General features: G+C 37.6%; 1 protein-coding gene across 1 annotated transcript in view; it reads right to left on the minus strand.

Moving 5' to 3' along the window:
- The window catches only part of LOC129701620 (catenin alpha-1), a 110,304-nt gene that overhangs the window by 51,341 nt on the left and 42,533 nt on the right, over positions 1 to 16,430 (minus strand). The gene's annotated exons all lie outside the window — the stretch shown is intronic.

Here is a 16,430-nt window from a genome sequence, read left to right on the forward strand (position 1 = left end):
TTAATATAGTATAAAGTATAGTTAAAATATGAGAAAGAGACAGTTAGAATGCAGAAATCAGTAGTACCAGAAAAACAGGATAAATGCTGGTGCATTACAAGAAAGATCCACAAGTAATTATCTAGAGAATTCACAATTCAAAGTAACATCGATTTTGATAGAACCATACTGCCCCCTTTTTACCGAATAGCTGGAAAATAAAATTAGCTACTATATTTTCAATAAATAAAGCCATACTAGTGTACTTTGGATTAAGATGTGTAATTTGCACATCATTTAAAGCAAAGGGGCAGCAGATCAGTACATGGGGAGAATACAGTGAAGATATTAAACTCATCTTTTTCATCTCTGGTCTATTAAAATCTCACTCCCAAAATACATTTCACAATACCAATGGGCATGGTTCCCAATGGAAATCATTTTCCATTTTAAAACCTATTTTGAATATCTGCATTAGTCTAGATCGACTCATTAATCAGTTACAATCTGTACTGCTTCATCCTTCGACATTATGTTCTTATACTACTTGTCTATCACATGTTACCTATTGTCCTCCAATCACTCATGCAATCATTCTACCACAAGAACATAGAACAGGAGCTGGAAGGAGTGTCGTCAAAGTATGAGCAAATAATGTAGTGGTCAGGTAGAAAGCAAGGATGAGTAGACACCAACAAAAAGATTGAAAATACTAGGATAGGAACAAGGGTTAGAAAGCAAATTAGTTCTTCAGAACCACCCAAAATTAAGCTTTGATTAGGCAAGATTTTCCCTTGAATTTTACCATGATTTTTTCCTCTCAACACCTCAAATCTTCACAAATGTAAATATTTTTTTAATTAACCCAAATACAGCCATGACATAAATGATTAAAACACACTCAGTAAGTACTTGCACATTAGCACAGAATCAGATAGTTCACTGAAATGTGTCAGAAATTGGGAAAAGAACTGCTCACTGGACAATATAGATTTGTACTTCTAACACGTATTAATGTATGCATACAGGGAATATTACCCTACGCACAGCTCTGAAGAATCAGATTTAAGAATACTTAATGACAAGCAGACATTTTTTTTTTACCAGCCTTCAGTTTAATTTTTTGTATTAGTCACAAGTCAAAGAGCACTGAAATCCCATGTGCATTTGGCAAATGTGACCTTCAAAAATTACATGACTAATTTTACCTTAATTTTCACCCAATCTTAGCATGGGGCTACAATTTTCTTAATCACAGCACAATTTAAAATCCAGAAACCTTTTTTTAAAAATTGCTGGTGATAGACTCCAAGAAGCACAATTTCCTCCTCTTAATTCTTCTGGAGAAAACAATATTTGACTAGTTAAGATGCTCAATGGTAAACTCAAAATAAATAACCTGTTATTTTTGCTGATGATTTACAAGATTTAAAATCCATAATGGAAAGGCTTTGATAAAGCTTTTAAATTGTAGTATTCATTTTTAGCTGGTATTTTAAAATTAAAACCAACATTTAGATCGTCTAAGACAAGACAAAAAAAAACGAAAGACAGTGGAGTTAATTACTGATCTGTCTTGAGGTACTAATCTCATCAGGGGATTTGGTGGGGACACTGCAGACAGATTCATGTAGCCTCAGGCTAGAAATGGCAAATAAAAATGGTTAACATTGTAAAGCATGACTGTTGTTCAGTGACCTCTACTGGAAGTTTGTATACGGACAATGAATGAGGAAAGCTAGCAGAGACCCATGCCATCTGTCAAGGAACATCAGCAATAGAATCAGCGGGACAGATCTGAAGAAGGGTCTCGACCCAAAACATCACCCAGAGATGCTGCCTGTCCCGCTGAGTTACTCCAGCATTGTCTACCTTCGATTTGAACCAGCACCTGCAGTTCTTTCCTAAACATCAGTAATAGAATCAATTGAGCAATATGCAACATGACTATCTTCAAGAAAATGATCGAGGAAATTGGATTGTGAAAAAGGGACAGGACAAATTATACAAATTTGGTGACATATCCTGCTTTTTGAAATTTAAAAACCCATTGCTGAAACCTTCATATCCAACTAAATCAGGCAAATGGACAATAACAGATTAATGTACCATCTAAGATAGTGGGGTAGGAATTTATCTTTCACAATATGCCAGTGCAAGGGAAAACTGCAGAAGCTTCAAGAGAATATAATCAAGCAAAATTAATGGGCATACAAAAAAGTGTAATTTGGTGCATAAATCAAAAAATGTGAAAGAAAGTTTGCTCAGAAAAAAATCCCCACAATTCAGGGACATGAAATCTTTGGATTGCAAATTAAAGATCACAATTTTTTTAAAATAATTTACCCTTTGAATAACAGTTATATTTCTGAAAGTGAAAAATTAGTTTCAAGGAGCATAAACAGAATTAAGAGAATTTACCATCTTTATGCCCATCCCACTTACGGAGTCCAGTCGCCGGTTTTTCGGAGACCTCCTACAACTATGATAGTCGCTGGAAAAAAATCACCTTATTGGGACAGGCCCATTAGTGCTTTTGAGTAATTTAGGACCATTCAGAGATTCACAATAGGTTTCTGAATAGCTAGGTTAACAACAGCACAAAGGAAGCTGCTGCTGATTTAAACAGCGATTTAAACAAGCAAATCATTAGAACCATCTTCAATCTTCCCAATTGGTGATCCACCCACTTCCAACTACTGCTCTGATTATACAAGCAACCTGGATGTAAATACCCTATCTAATATCAGAAGGAATAACATTCTATCAGGTAAAGAGATTTTCTTGGACTGTCATAAAAACTGAAGGACTTCAGCTAGCAGCAGATCCATGGTAGGTCCACAAACCTGGTCTGAGGCAATAATTATCTGAAATGCAAGCCCAGACAAGTCGGATAGCAGTTACATCATTCTGAATTGTAGAGAGATGTGTGTAGGAAGGAACTGCAGCTGCTGGTTTATAGCAAACAGAGACACAAGAAGCTGGAGTAACTCATTGGGTCAGGCAACATCTCAGGAGAAAAGGAATAGATGACGTTTTGGGTCAAGACCCTTCTTCAGACGTTTCAGGTCAAGACCCTTCTTCGCTCTCCTGTGAGAGAAGAGCGAAACGAGGGATGTGAAAAGGTACATAGGAAAAATGAATGGACAGTATGCAAAAGGATAAATCAAAGCCAGCAACGGTGATCAAAGAAAGGTGGAGCCCACAATGGTCCATTGTTGAATGTGAAGGCGATAATTAGAGAAACAAACAGCGAAACTCAGCAGGATGACAGTGTAACTAGTACGACAACTCAGAATGGAGAGAGAAGGGATGCAAGGTAACTGCAGATGCTGGAATGGATCCAAGGGATGCAAGGGTTACTTGCAGTTAGTGAAATCAATATTCATATCGCTGGGTTGTAAGCTGCTCAAGCTATGTAGTGCTGTTCCGCCAATTTGCATTTGGCCTCACTCCGACAGTGGAGGCCCAGGCCGGAAAGGTCACTATGGGAATGGTAAGGAGAGTTAAAGTGTATGGCAACCAGGGGATCGCGTAGGCCAAGGTGGACTGAGCAAAGGTGTTCAGCGAAATGATTGCCCAGTCTGCGCTTGGTTTCACCGATATATTGGAGTCCACACCTAGAACAGCGGATACAGTAGCTGAGATTCAGATTCAGATTCAACTTTAATTGTCATTGTCAGTGTACAGTACAGAGACAACAAAATGCAGAGGTTGGAGGCCGTGCAAGTGAACCTTTGCCTCACCTGAAACTACTGTGGGGGTCCCTGGACAAAACCAAGGGAGGAGGTATACGGACAGGTATGCAGAAGTACATCTGGCTTGAATTATTAAAAAGTTTGAAAATCAGTATTATCATTCAAATAATGGATTTTAATAATGGGAGCATTTTTTCATGAAAGGAACATAATAATTCTTTGAAAATTCTATTCAGGAAAGTTATTTCTTTGCACAGCATTTATTTTAGCATATCATTTTTTTGGACATACCACCAGGTTTTCCATTATAAATTTGCATCTCCACATTTATGATGGGAGCTGCTTTGATTTACAAGCTCCTACTAGTTTGCAGATATATAGCAGCTTAACTGGCATAAAATATATATATATTTATATAATGGGTGTAACAAGTAAGCAGGGCAGTTTCCAGGGCAGGCCCTGGAAATTGATAAAAAAGTTCATTAAGTTTCAACATGTTTTCTGAGCATATTTAACTTGAATACTAAACTACCGTGGCTCATCTTGCACAAAGCCACTGAAATACCTCTACACAACAAGAACATCAATTCCCAAATACAATATTTTAAAAATATAATGGTGGCAGAAATTAGTTCAATATAAAGCAATAAGCGACAGATGTTCCATCTACCAACTCAGCTTATAGGTAATTAAGTCAAAACATTGACATTCAATAAGCTCTAGTGAATTTTGACATTTGAAAAAAGTTTTTGGATTGAAAAATAAAATTGTACCAAATTGCTTTGTGTATATTTAACCACTTTCTGAGAAAACTATTGCAATAGTTGTTGCTCATTTGGAAACAAATAGCATCGGAGTGAAAACAAATTTATGATTAATCCTTATCCTAGTGTTACTGGTCCCCCAGGGATAGAAATATATTTTTTCCCATCTCCCAATGTCTCAATTTTGAATGTCACAATTAACATTTTCCCATAACTTCCCCTGCCACAAGGAGGCCGATTCCAGCTTCATTGATCCTTCTTTTTAACAGAAGTTCCTAATTTTTGGTATTATTTGAACATACCTAGCAAAACTTACATCATCTTTTATGTTACAATTTTGATGGAATTATTCTGAAATCATAATTATAGCACATTTATAGCACAGAGAAAATGTTCTTGAATCACTGCATACTATGCAAAGGGACGGGTTCTGACAATGTTATCAAGTAACAATTAAGGATATTGTCCCAAGCATGAAACCCAGAAGAAAATGTAAGGCTTCAAAAGATGCCTGGGAGTGTTGATCAGTGCCCAGCCCATTCATTGAACTTTCTAAAGCCAGCCCCAAAAGACAAAGTTCAAATAATGCACCCGATCACAAAACTGGATTAAAGGGAGTGAGAAAATGGAGCAACATTTCATTATATAATAAAATGGCGAGAACAAAAGGAGGAGCAGTGAGACAGTTGGCCCCTTAAATAGTCTACCATTCAAATCATGTTGTCTGATAAGATCTTGGTCTCAACGCCACCATTAAGTTCTTTGCTCTCTTAATTATCTAGTATCCTTTGGATTGTAAAGTATTATTTCCCCAGCCTTATTCTCCAAGGAGCAAAGTTTTTTGTTTTTTTAAATAAGAATATCAACCAGTTTTTTGCTTTATACAGGGCCCTCCATAATGTTTGGGACAAAGATCCATCATTTATTTGTTTGGCTCTGTACTCCACAATTTGAGATTTGTAATAGAAAAAAAATCACACATGGTTAAAGTGCACATTGTCAGATTGTAATAAAGGCCATTTTTATACATTTTGGTTTCACCATGTAAAAATTACAGCGGTATTTATACATAGTCCTCCCATTTCAGGGCACCATAATGTTTGGGACACAGCAAAGTCATGTAAGTGAAAGTAGTCATGTTTAGTATTTTATTGCATATCCTTTGCATGCAATGACTGTTTGACGTCTGCAATTCATGGACATCACCAGTTGCTGGATGTCTTCTCTGGTGATGCTCTGCCAGGCCTGTATTACAGCCATCTTTAGCTTATGCTTGTTTTGGGGGCTATTCCCTTTCAGTTTTCTCTTCAGCATATAAGACATGCTCAATTGGGTTCAGATTGGATGATTGACGGCCACTCAAACATTAGCAATTTTTAACTTTGAAAAACTCCTTTGTTGCTTTAGCAGTATGTTTGGGATCATTGTCTTGCTGTAGAATGAACCGCCGGCCAATGAGTTTTGAGGCATTTGTTCAAACTTGAGCAGATAGGATGTCTATACACTTCAGAATTCATTATGCTACTACCAGCAGCAGTTGTATCATCAATTAATATAAGTGAGCCAGTACCTTTAGCAGCCATACATGCCCAGGTCATAACACGCCCACCACCGTGTTTCACAGATGCTTTGTATCTTGGGCAGTTCCTTCTCTCCTCCATACTTCACTCTTGCCATCACTCTGATATAACTTAATCTTCGTCTCATCTGTCCACAAGACCTTTTTCCAGAACTGTGATTGCTCTTTCAAGTACTTGGCAAACTGTAACCAGGCCATCCAATTTTAGTGGTTAACCAGTGGTTTCCATCTTGCAATATTGCCTCTGTATTTATGTTCATGAAGTCTTCTGCGGACAGTGGTCATTGTCAAATCCACACCTGACCCTTTGAAGAGTGTTTCTGATCTGTCATCCAGGTGTTTGGGGATTTTTCTTTATTATAGAGAGAATTCTTCTGTCATCAGCTGTGGCCCAACGGTCCCTTTGTGCTTAGTAAGCTCACCAGTGCTCTCTTTCTTCTTAATGATGTTCCAAACAGTTGATTTTGGTGAGCCTAAGGTATAACAGTTTTATTCTTGTTTCTCAGTCTCATAATGGCTTCTTTGACTTTCATTGACACAACTTTGGTCCTCATGTTGATAAACAGCAATAAAAGTTTCCGAAGGTGATGGAAAGACTGGAGGAAAGACAATGTACTGATAGCTCACTTATACTTGCATTAAGGCGGCATTTAAACACACCTTAGCAATTACAAACACCTGTGAAGCCATGTGTCCCAATCATTATGGTGCCCTGAAATGGAGGGGGGGGGGGGGAGAACTATGTGTAATTTCTACATGGTGAAACCAAAATGTATGAAAATCCCCTTTAATAAAATCTGACAATGTGCACTTTAACCACATGTGATTTTTTTTTAAATTACAAATCTCAAATTGTGTAGTACAAAGGCAAATAAATAAATGATGGGTCTTTGTCCCCAACATTATGGAGGGCCCTCTATGTTCATTTATTCTCACTCTCCATCTTTTCCACCTTTTTCATTTGGACCATTTCTAAAAGCTCCAACTGTATAGGTGAAATTGTTACAGTGCCTATTTTTATAGCATCGTCACAAAATTGATATTTGCCACTCTACTCACAAAAGTCATTGTACAAACGAAGACAGACATAAAAGGCTGGAGTGATTCAGCGCTTCAGGCAGCATCTCTGGAGAAAAGAAATAGGTGACGTTCCCCGACTCTCAGTATGAAGAAGGGTCTTGACCCAAAACGTCACTTATTCTCTTTTCTCCAGAGATGCTGCCTGTCCTCCAGCCTTTGGTGTCTATCTTTGGTTTCAACCAGCATCTGCAGTTCCTCCCTACACTTATTGTACTACTGCCCATTTAAAAAAAAACACAAATCTTATAAGTAAAGCCGTTTTCTATTTAACACATATAACCTCCTTACAAAATTAAATTAGTTACCAATTAATCAATTAATTTGAAGCATTACTATTAAATGACAAACTGGTATCCATCAAAATGGTTTCTAATATTACAAACATAATTTATGAGCAATATACAGTCGCAGTGCTATCAGAAGAGAAAATGATTGAAACATTAATGAAAATAAAAACTGGCATCATCATGTATTCACCTTACCGTAAGACATCCAAAATTCATCTTCAATATAAAATGATCACCATATTTGTCTGCTATTCGAAATTTGTTTTTGAAACTGCAATATCATGCCAAGTATATAAGATTATACACCGTGAATAATTTACTGCAATCGAGTATCTTCATCAATTAATATTTATTTTTAAAATAAGCTATGTTAAACCAGATTACTGCTCGTCCTAGGAATGCTCAACGTAAAAAGTTATAACCACCATTGAAAAGACTGAAAAAAAAAACATGCACAGATATGTCCTCTGAAATAATAAAATGCACATATAATAAATCATTATAAAACTACACTGGAGAAATATAGCATTTTACTTAGAGACCATCCCAAACAATAGCACTCTTAGTTTATCCGTGAGTGCCACCTAGGTGGAGAGAGGAGTGGTGCAGGTTCATGGCAGGTTTAACTTCTGGTACTAATTTTAAATATAATTACTTTCACAAGGACCCATCTAATTAATATAATATTGGATACCAAAGCAATTGAGGCGGTGTTCTTAGTTTATTACATGTCTATATGCCCAATTAAGGCCCATGATTGCACTTTTCAGTACACCAGTCATCAAGTTTGCACAACTAAAATATCTCATCTCGAGTCATTAAAAATAAAGCACTAGAAAAAAAAAATCAAACACATAAAAAGAGCTAAAAACCTACATATTTGTAAATTGCTTGTTCTAAGCTTCCCCTAGTCTAGTTTCAATCAAAAACACTGAACAACTAATCTTTATTTTGACAAAACACAAGTACAGTTCAACTACTATACCTATCCCACCGTGGGTTTGATCCTCATATCTGCCTGATCAAGCTCTCTAGGCCTCGCTCAAACAGAGACACAACATAAGTCACACAGTCCCAAGCACTCTCCCAGAAGATCGACGCTGGACCTCGTGGCAGCAGACTTTTATATGTCCCGAGACCTCAAGGGGCCGAACCACAAACGGTGGTCTCTTAATAATCCAATTACAAATATCGATTAACCCCATACATAACAGACATTTCCCTAACCCAATAATACAGCAGTTCAATACATTGTATTCAAATAAGACTTCTCAAGGAAGCCAACTTAGAAACATTTACCCTGATCTGCATGAAACCCAGACAAGGCTCAATACCTCATCCAATCAACACTCGGCAAAGTAGAATTCGGCAAAATTATTTACAATTATTTACAAGGTGTATGTCTGGTTTGCAGCCATCCAATCTATTCTATGCATTTTGTACCTAACTGACAGGGTCTGCAGGTACACAAAAATGCTGGAGAAACTCAGCGGGTGCAGCAGCATCTATGGAGCGAAGGAAATAGGCAATGTTTCAGGCCGAAACCCTTCCTCAGATGCAGGATCTGCAGATGTTCTTATTATTTTCTTGCAACTTGTATCTAGGCTCCAGACACACTGGCACCACTCCGCAGCTTGTCCCAGTTCTGCAGAGAGCAATTCTAAATTGACCAAATCTCCCAGCAGCCCTGAAGCTTTTACCCCATTTTAAAGTCCTAGCCTCTCCAATTTGGCCAGGGTTAACACGTGCACAATATGAGCTTGACAATAACATTTCAATCAAAGATCTGTTGAAAAGGTAAATTACTGGCTAGGCCACACTTAAAATCTGCATGTGGTTTTGAATGACGTGCCTTTAAAAATAAATTAAGTTCTTTGATCAGGGTGGGGATTGCGACTCGAGGAGTAGCGTATTCACAAATATTTGATGATGGCAGGTGGAAAGGTCTACACTTTGTAAATGACGGAACTGAATACAAAAACAGGGAGGTCATGCTGAAGTATTGCAAACCACTGTCAGGCCTCAGTTGGGGGTATTTTGGCACATTTTTGAGCATCATTGAACAAAGTCTTTACCAGATTCTGTGGGGACAATGGAGAAACTAAGATTAAAAAGTAGGATGTACCTAAACAGAATAGCTCTTTCAAAAGGTGGTGCGAATGCAAATGCTGACAAGATTGATTTCTGTTCCAGAATATCTCTTATTTTTGTTTGTTGGACCTTGCCACTATCATGATTCTATTCACATTACCAAGTAAAGTTAGAGAGCACTTTAGCTGAGAAACATCGAGTTATCCTGTGATCATGAAAGGTGATACACATTTTTGATCCTTCAGGAAAATGGAAGGTGACAGACCTTGCATTAAACCCATTATACTTTTGTTCACGGCTAAATTCAGAAATTTATGTCCAGCGTTGATCAAAATATCAACTCCCTTTATCTACTGAATAGAAATACATTTCTGCTAGTTGTTCCTCAAACAGAGATCTTTCCACAGCATCAGCTTTTCTTATGAAAATACCTAAAACTACAGTTTTTTGAAAAATCATTTTCATAGGACCACAAACTTGGTGAGAGGCTGAAAAATATACAAATGTGAATAGCCTAGAAGGAAGTTTCACAATGATGAAATTGCAGTACTATAAGACACATCGGTGTGCTTGTTTCCAAAAGCCCTATTTTGATGTTGCACTGCATATTATTTTCCTCTAAATTATGAAATTCCCTTTGCTGAAAGTGGCATCTCAGGTAGATAGGGTGGTGAAGGCAGCTTCCGGCACACTATAGTCCATCAGTCAGAAAATTGAGTATAGAAGTTGGGATGTTATATTACAGCTGTACAAATGTTGATGAGGTCACAATTAAGAGTGTTTTGCTCAATCTTGGTTACCTTGCTAAAGGAAAGACACCATTATGCTGGAAAGAATGCCGAGAAGATTTACAAGGGTGTTGCCAGGACTCAAGAGCCTGATTTAGAGGGAGAGGTTGGGCAGGCTTGATATGTATTCCTTGGAGCACAGGATGCTAATATGTGATCTTATAGAGGTGCATAAACTCATGAGAGAAATAGACAGGGTGAATGCACAGACTGTTTTTCCCAGGATAGGGGAAATCTAAATCTAAAGGGCATGAAGTGAGGTGAGAGGCGAGTTAATAGGAATCCGAGCGGGAAATGTTTCCACAGAGACTGGTGGGTATAATGAATGAGCTGTCTGAGGAAGTTGCAGCAGGTACAATAACAATATTTAAAAGACAGGTCAATAAATAGTAACGGTTTAGAGGGATTTGGGCCAAACATGGTCAAATGGGACTAACTTAAATGAGGCATCTTGGTCGGCCTAGACAAGTTGGGCCATAGGGCCTGTCGCCATGCTGTATGACCATGACATTAAGACATTACTGAATCATTCTTCTCTAACCTTAAAGTATAAATTAAAAGGGGGAGTTTTCACTTCACCCATTGTATTTCTGATGTGGCCTTATTAGAATAGCATTTAAACATGACATTTAAGCATTTAACTGTAAAGCATATTGCGATGCCCTGTCACCAAGGTAGCTGCTACTTAAACAACCAAAATTTCCCCCTGCAGTCTTACCCCAAATATCTATAAAAAGGAATAACACTTGCAAACCAAGATATTTTTTCTTTCTTCTTTGTTTGCAATGCAGTCTTTTACTCAAAGAGTTGTCACACTGATGCATGGGAAATGTTCCTCATATCTTTATTCAGTCATGTAAGTTTTTAAACGTTTAAAACATGGCCAGTTTATATTGAAAAAATATATTCCTTTTTACAATTTAAATGAAATAATAGTAAATATCCTAGAATAGCACCTCAAAAATTACAGTCTATTACTTGCCAGCCTTGCCATTACTTGCCAGTCTATTATTGCCAGCTATTGCTCATTCTCAAGTAAACTTACAAATGAATTAGTTATTTAATCAACATGCCTTAAAGGATTTATAAAACTCATTAGCATCCTCTGGTGGTAGAATTTGAGTACCCCAAGTAAACTGAGCACTAGGAAATGTAATAGTATGGCTGACAACAGTTGAAATTAAAACAAACTATGATTTGGTTAATTAAGTGGTACAAGTCAAGTCAAGTTTATTTGTCACATACACATACGAGATGTGCAGTGAAATGAAAGTACATCAGATGCTATGTAAAATATCCTCATGCTATTGCTGAATCCATTAATAATAATGTAACAAAATGAATACATTAAAGTCTGGAATTTAAAATATACCAAAAATAATTCCTAATTGCAAGTACTAGCACGGTTTATATTTACTGCTTATCCCTATCTTGCCTTGAGAAGAGGCAGTAAATGCTGGCAGAATTCATAGACATGAAGTACAAAACATTATTTTTAAACATTAAACATTTTAGGAAAGGATGATAACGTGCACAAGATTAAAGTAGCTCAAGTAATATAAACCTAATAAAAAGACATTCACTTGTATTTTGAAATGCTCAGGAGGAAACTACAACGTTCATATGCACAGGAAAACAGGGGCAGGAGTAGGCAACCGGAACCCTAAAGGTTGCCATGTCAATTCAATATGATCATGGCTGATCACAGGCTGGCTTCAACTTTTCTGCACCAGTTCCCTGTAACCTTCAATTACTCAATCTTTCAAATATTTATCTATCTTCAACTAAAAATATATCTAACGATCTAGCCATCAACCTTGGAAATAGAGAAGTCCAGTCTTTTAAACATTGTAATTATATCTGCCTCTATTACCTCCTATGACAGCTGGTTCCACATAACCACCACCCCATTTGGAAAAACCTGCCCCTCAATTTTTTTAACAGATAGGTGATCATTTGGTGAAGCAGTTGCAATGATTCTAATAACCTGAGAGAATTCCTGGGACTAAAACGATTGGCTTCCCAAACCCCAAAGCATTTCTTAGTTTATGATAATTATATATTTAGAGATTATAATGGATATTTTAATTCGAGTGGGAAGCTACAATTTAGAGAGTGTCAAACGTCCAGTTGCGGTTCAAACGAAAACAGTTTATATTTGTAGGTTTCCTTTAATATGTTGCAGAATTCTGATCGACACTCACAATATGAAAATGTATACATTTGCAAAGCCGCTGCATACCCCAAACTAGGTTTTAAAATGTATAAAGGTACACCATCGATTTTCCAGCATCCTTGGTTCCAGAGCCTAACAGAGGTCACGTAATATCCAACAATACCTCTGACCCACTAATTATACTCCTCTCGTGTCTCTGAAGCACCATGGATTGCTAGCAACCTAAATAAAGAATTCATAATGAACAAAGAAATAGACAATTAACTCTTTCAGGACAGAGGCATGCGCCCTGAATAAGCTGGACGGTTTGCTGTCTCTTCTGTCTTACATAGTGGAGTAGACTGGGAATGGTCCTTAAGATTAAGGTGACCATTCCTGAGATACCACCCTGGGACACCATGGCATTTTAAAAGCTCACCGCTTTTAAACAAACTAAAACTTATTCAAGTGGAATTAAATATCCTATCTCGGTTGCTGGTGGAGTTACTCCAGCATGTTGTGTCTATCTTTGGCCTAAGATGTTAGTTCTCCTCAATAGATTACCAGCATGATTTGGCATGCAGTGAAAGCAATGTGAAAATTCCTGCAAAACTCTAACCAAATTAAATCATTTTCAGCTATTTCACACAAACTAAATTCAATTAATTTATTGTTACTTGATTATTTAAAGTAAGCTATTTTTTAAGAAGCCATTTGCAGCTGAAATCCCAATCACCTCCTGAGGCAATGCCACATTGAATTAAGTGTCATAAACCTGATATCTAAATACACCATATCAAGTCTGTAACCCCATAACCTCCTCATCATCATGAATGGGGCTTTTTCCTCTATAAAACATAATTTGTCTCCAGAAGCTACTAATGCACTCATCCATGCCCTTGAAATAGTCGTGTGGAGATAGTAACGTTTTCCAGGCAGAGGTCCAATAGATGTCCTTCGTAGGCCACCCAATCATTACTACAGCTACAGGATATAGTGCAGCAGGCTACTGATGACGCTGGAAATCCACAACTTACAAGGGCAGCACATTAACACTATCATATATTGCTACACATTCATTGCAATAAAGATAAAAATCATTAAATTCTCGATCTAACAGTATTGTGTTGAATTATTTATGTTGAATGTAACTTTTACCTAGAAATCAAATCTCACAGCATTATGGCTTTCAACTAAAGCAATAATCAATAAACAGCATAGAAATAAGATTTTCATTATCTTCAAATTATGTTAGAGTGGATAAGGGAGAACCAGTGGATGTGTTATATCTGGACTTTCAGAAGGCTTTCGACAAGGTCCCACATAAGAGATTAGTATACAAACTTAAAGCACACGGTATTTGGGGTTCCGTATTGATGTGGATAGAGAACCGGCTGGCAGACAGGAAGCAAAGAGTAGGAGTTAACGGGTCCTTTTCAGAATGGCAGGCAGTGACTAGTGGGGTACCGCAAGGCTCAGTGCTGGGACCCCAGCTATTTACAATATATATTAATGATTTGGACGAGGGAATTGAATGCAACATCTCCAAGTTTGCGGATGACACGAAGCTGGGGGGCAATGTTAGCTGTGAGGAGGATGTTAGGAGGCTGCAAGATGACTTGGATAGGCTGGGTGAGTGGGCAAATGCATGGCAGATGCAGTATAATGTGGATAAATGTGAGGTTATCCATTTTGGTGGCAAAAACAGGAAAGTAGACTATTACCTGAATGGTGACCGATTAGGAAAAGGGGAGATGCAACAAGACCTGGGTGTCATGGTACACCAGTCATTGTATGTTAGCATTCATAGCAAAAGGATTTGAGTATAGGAGCAGGGAGGTTCTACTGCAGTTGTACAGGGTCTTGGTGAGACCACACCTGGAGTATTGCATACAGTTTTGGTCTCCTAATCTGAGGAAGGACATTCTTGCCATAGAGGGTGTACAGAGAAGGTTCACCAGACTGATTCCTGGGATGTCAGGACTTTCATATGAAGAAAGACTGGATAGACTCGGCTTGTACTCGCTAGAATTTAGAAGATTGAGGGGGGATCTTATAGAAACTCACAAAATTCTTAAGGGGTTGGACAGGCTAGATGCAGGAAGATTGTTCCCGATGTTGGGGAAGTCCAGAACAAGGGGTCACAGTTTAAGGATAAAGGGGAAATCTTTTAGGATTGAGATGAGAAAAACATTTTTTACACAGAGAGTGGTGAATCTCTGGAATTCTCTGCCACAGAATGTAGTTGAGGCCAGTTCATTGGCTATATTTAAGAGGGAGTTAGATGTGGCCCTTGTGGCTAAAGGGATCAGGGGATATGGAGAGAAAGCAGGTACAGGATACTGAGTTGGATGTCAGCCATGATCATATTGAAAGTCTCGATGGGCCAAATGGCCTACTCCTGCACCTATTTTCTATGTTTCTATGTAACTTCAACCATTACCGGCAAGATCGTACCTTAAGTATACTACAATCTATTTGCAGATTTACTTCGTCCTAGGCAAGCAAAGCCGACAATTATTTCGCATTTTAACCACAAAAGCAAAAATGTATATCAGGTTAATGACAGTGTTCCCTGTCAAGCCTAATTTTTATTAAATTTTTGACCAGTCCGGTTCTTCAAACTATTCTTCGTCAAGGATAGATAACAATCTAAATAAAACACATGGTGAATTTCTGCAATTACAAGTTTAATAACAGCAAATTCCAGGAGGTATAACAGCCATAAGGTTAAAATGGGAAATCAAAAAAATACCCAAAATAGAATTCAAGACAAAAACATACCCAGGACTGCTTTTAAATTCTCTTTTTACATGCCACCAGGTACCAAGCAGTCCCACTTCCTCACTAACTAATTGACAACTATGGTACCTTGTACCAGTAACGTACAGGTCCTCCCTGGGTTACAATGCCTAAATTATAGACACCTGGTAGATACGAACAAATGTTTGGAAACCGGCGGGATGGATTATCTGGCTGCTATAGGGCAGCAGGCATCATCTGCCATGTAGGAACAGGTCACTTCCAGAGCACTCTCCTGATGATATTCATCCTCTCCCACCCTGAGCAACAACATTCAGGGGCCGAGTCAAGCTGTGCAGAGTCAGTGAGGTTGGCTGGCCGTTGCTTTCCCATTGCAGCTATTTAGTGTGATCCTCCCCCAAACACTGGTTTTATTCATATCTGATTTACAAACAGTCCTCAAAACTGGAATCTTGTCACCACCTGGGAACTATCTGGATCAGTAAATTTACAGTTTAGGCAGAAAATCCAAGATTGATTTAAAAAAAATAGCATAACATGCCTCATTGTAGTTTGCATATTTATCTTTATGTCACTTCCATCTAAAAATCTTGAACAAAGCCAGTTAAGCGATTTCAACGTACAATGGATAATAAACTCTAGGCTCATGAACAACCGTTTTGGTTTTACAAGTACAATGGGCAAACTGTGTATTTTTATTGCTCTGGTATAATTGAAGACTGAAGTTCTGAGTCTGGCCACAACTACATTGAAAGCAAAAAGATTTAGATTAAAGTAGTGCTCTACAATTCGGAATCAAACTCCTAATTTGAATCTAGCAACATATACAAGACTGCAACGATAGTTGCAAATTGCATCAGAGCAATTATTCAAATCCATTGTACCAAATTTTACAATAAGCTTCATGTGGAGTGGCAATTTAGAAAAAAAGCTGGAAACGCATGCAATTTCCACTTTTCCTTAATGCATCAATAGTTTGAACTCCCACTTTCTAGATTGTTGATAACTTGTACCATCTCAAAATAGAACAAAGCACAAGCCTGAACATTACCTTGTTATAATTACATTTCTGTTGAATTAATTTAATTCCTAATTACTATTAAAAAATAAATGAAAATCACATATGGCTTGGAGGTATTTATGTTGACACATGTTATATATGTAGAAAAAGGATTAATAGTATTACTTCAGCAATCTCACTTGTTAGTTGTGTGACTATCGATGGATGTTCATCAATAGATTTCCA

The sequence above is a fragment of the Leucoraja erinacea genome, chromosome 11, assembly GCF_028641065.1.
Source record: "Leucoraja erinacea ecotype New England chromosome 11, Leri_hhj_1, whole genome shotgun sequence".
NCBI lineage: Eukaryota > Metazoa > Chordata > Chondrichthyes > Rajiformes > Rajidae > Leucoraja > Leucoraja erinaceus.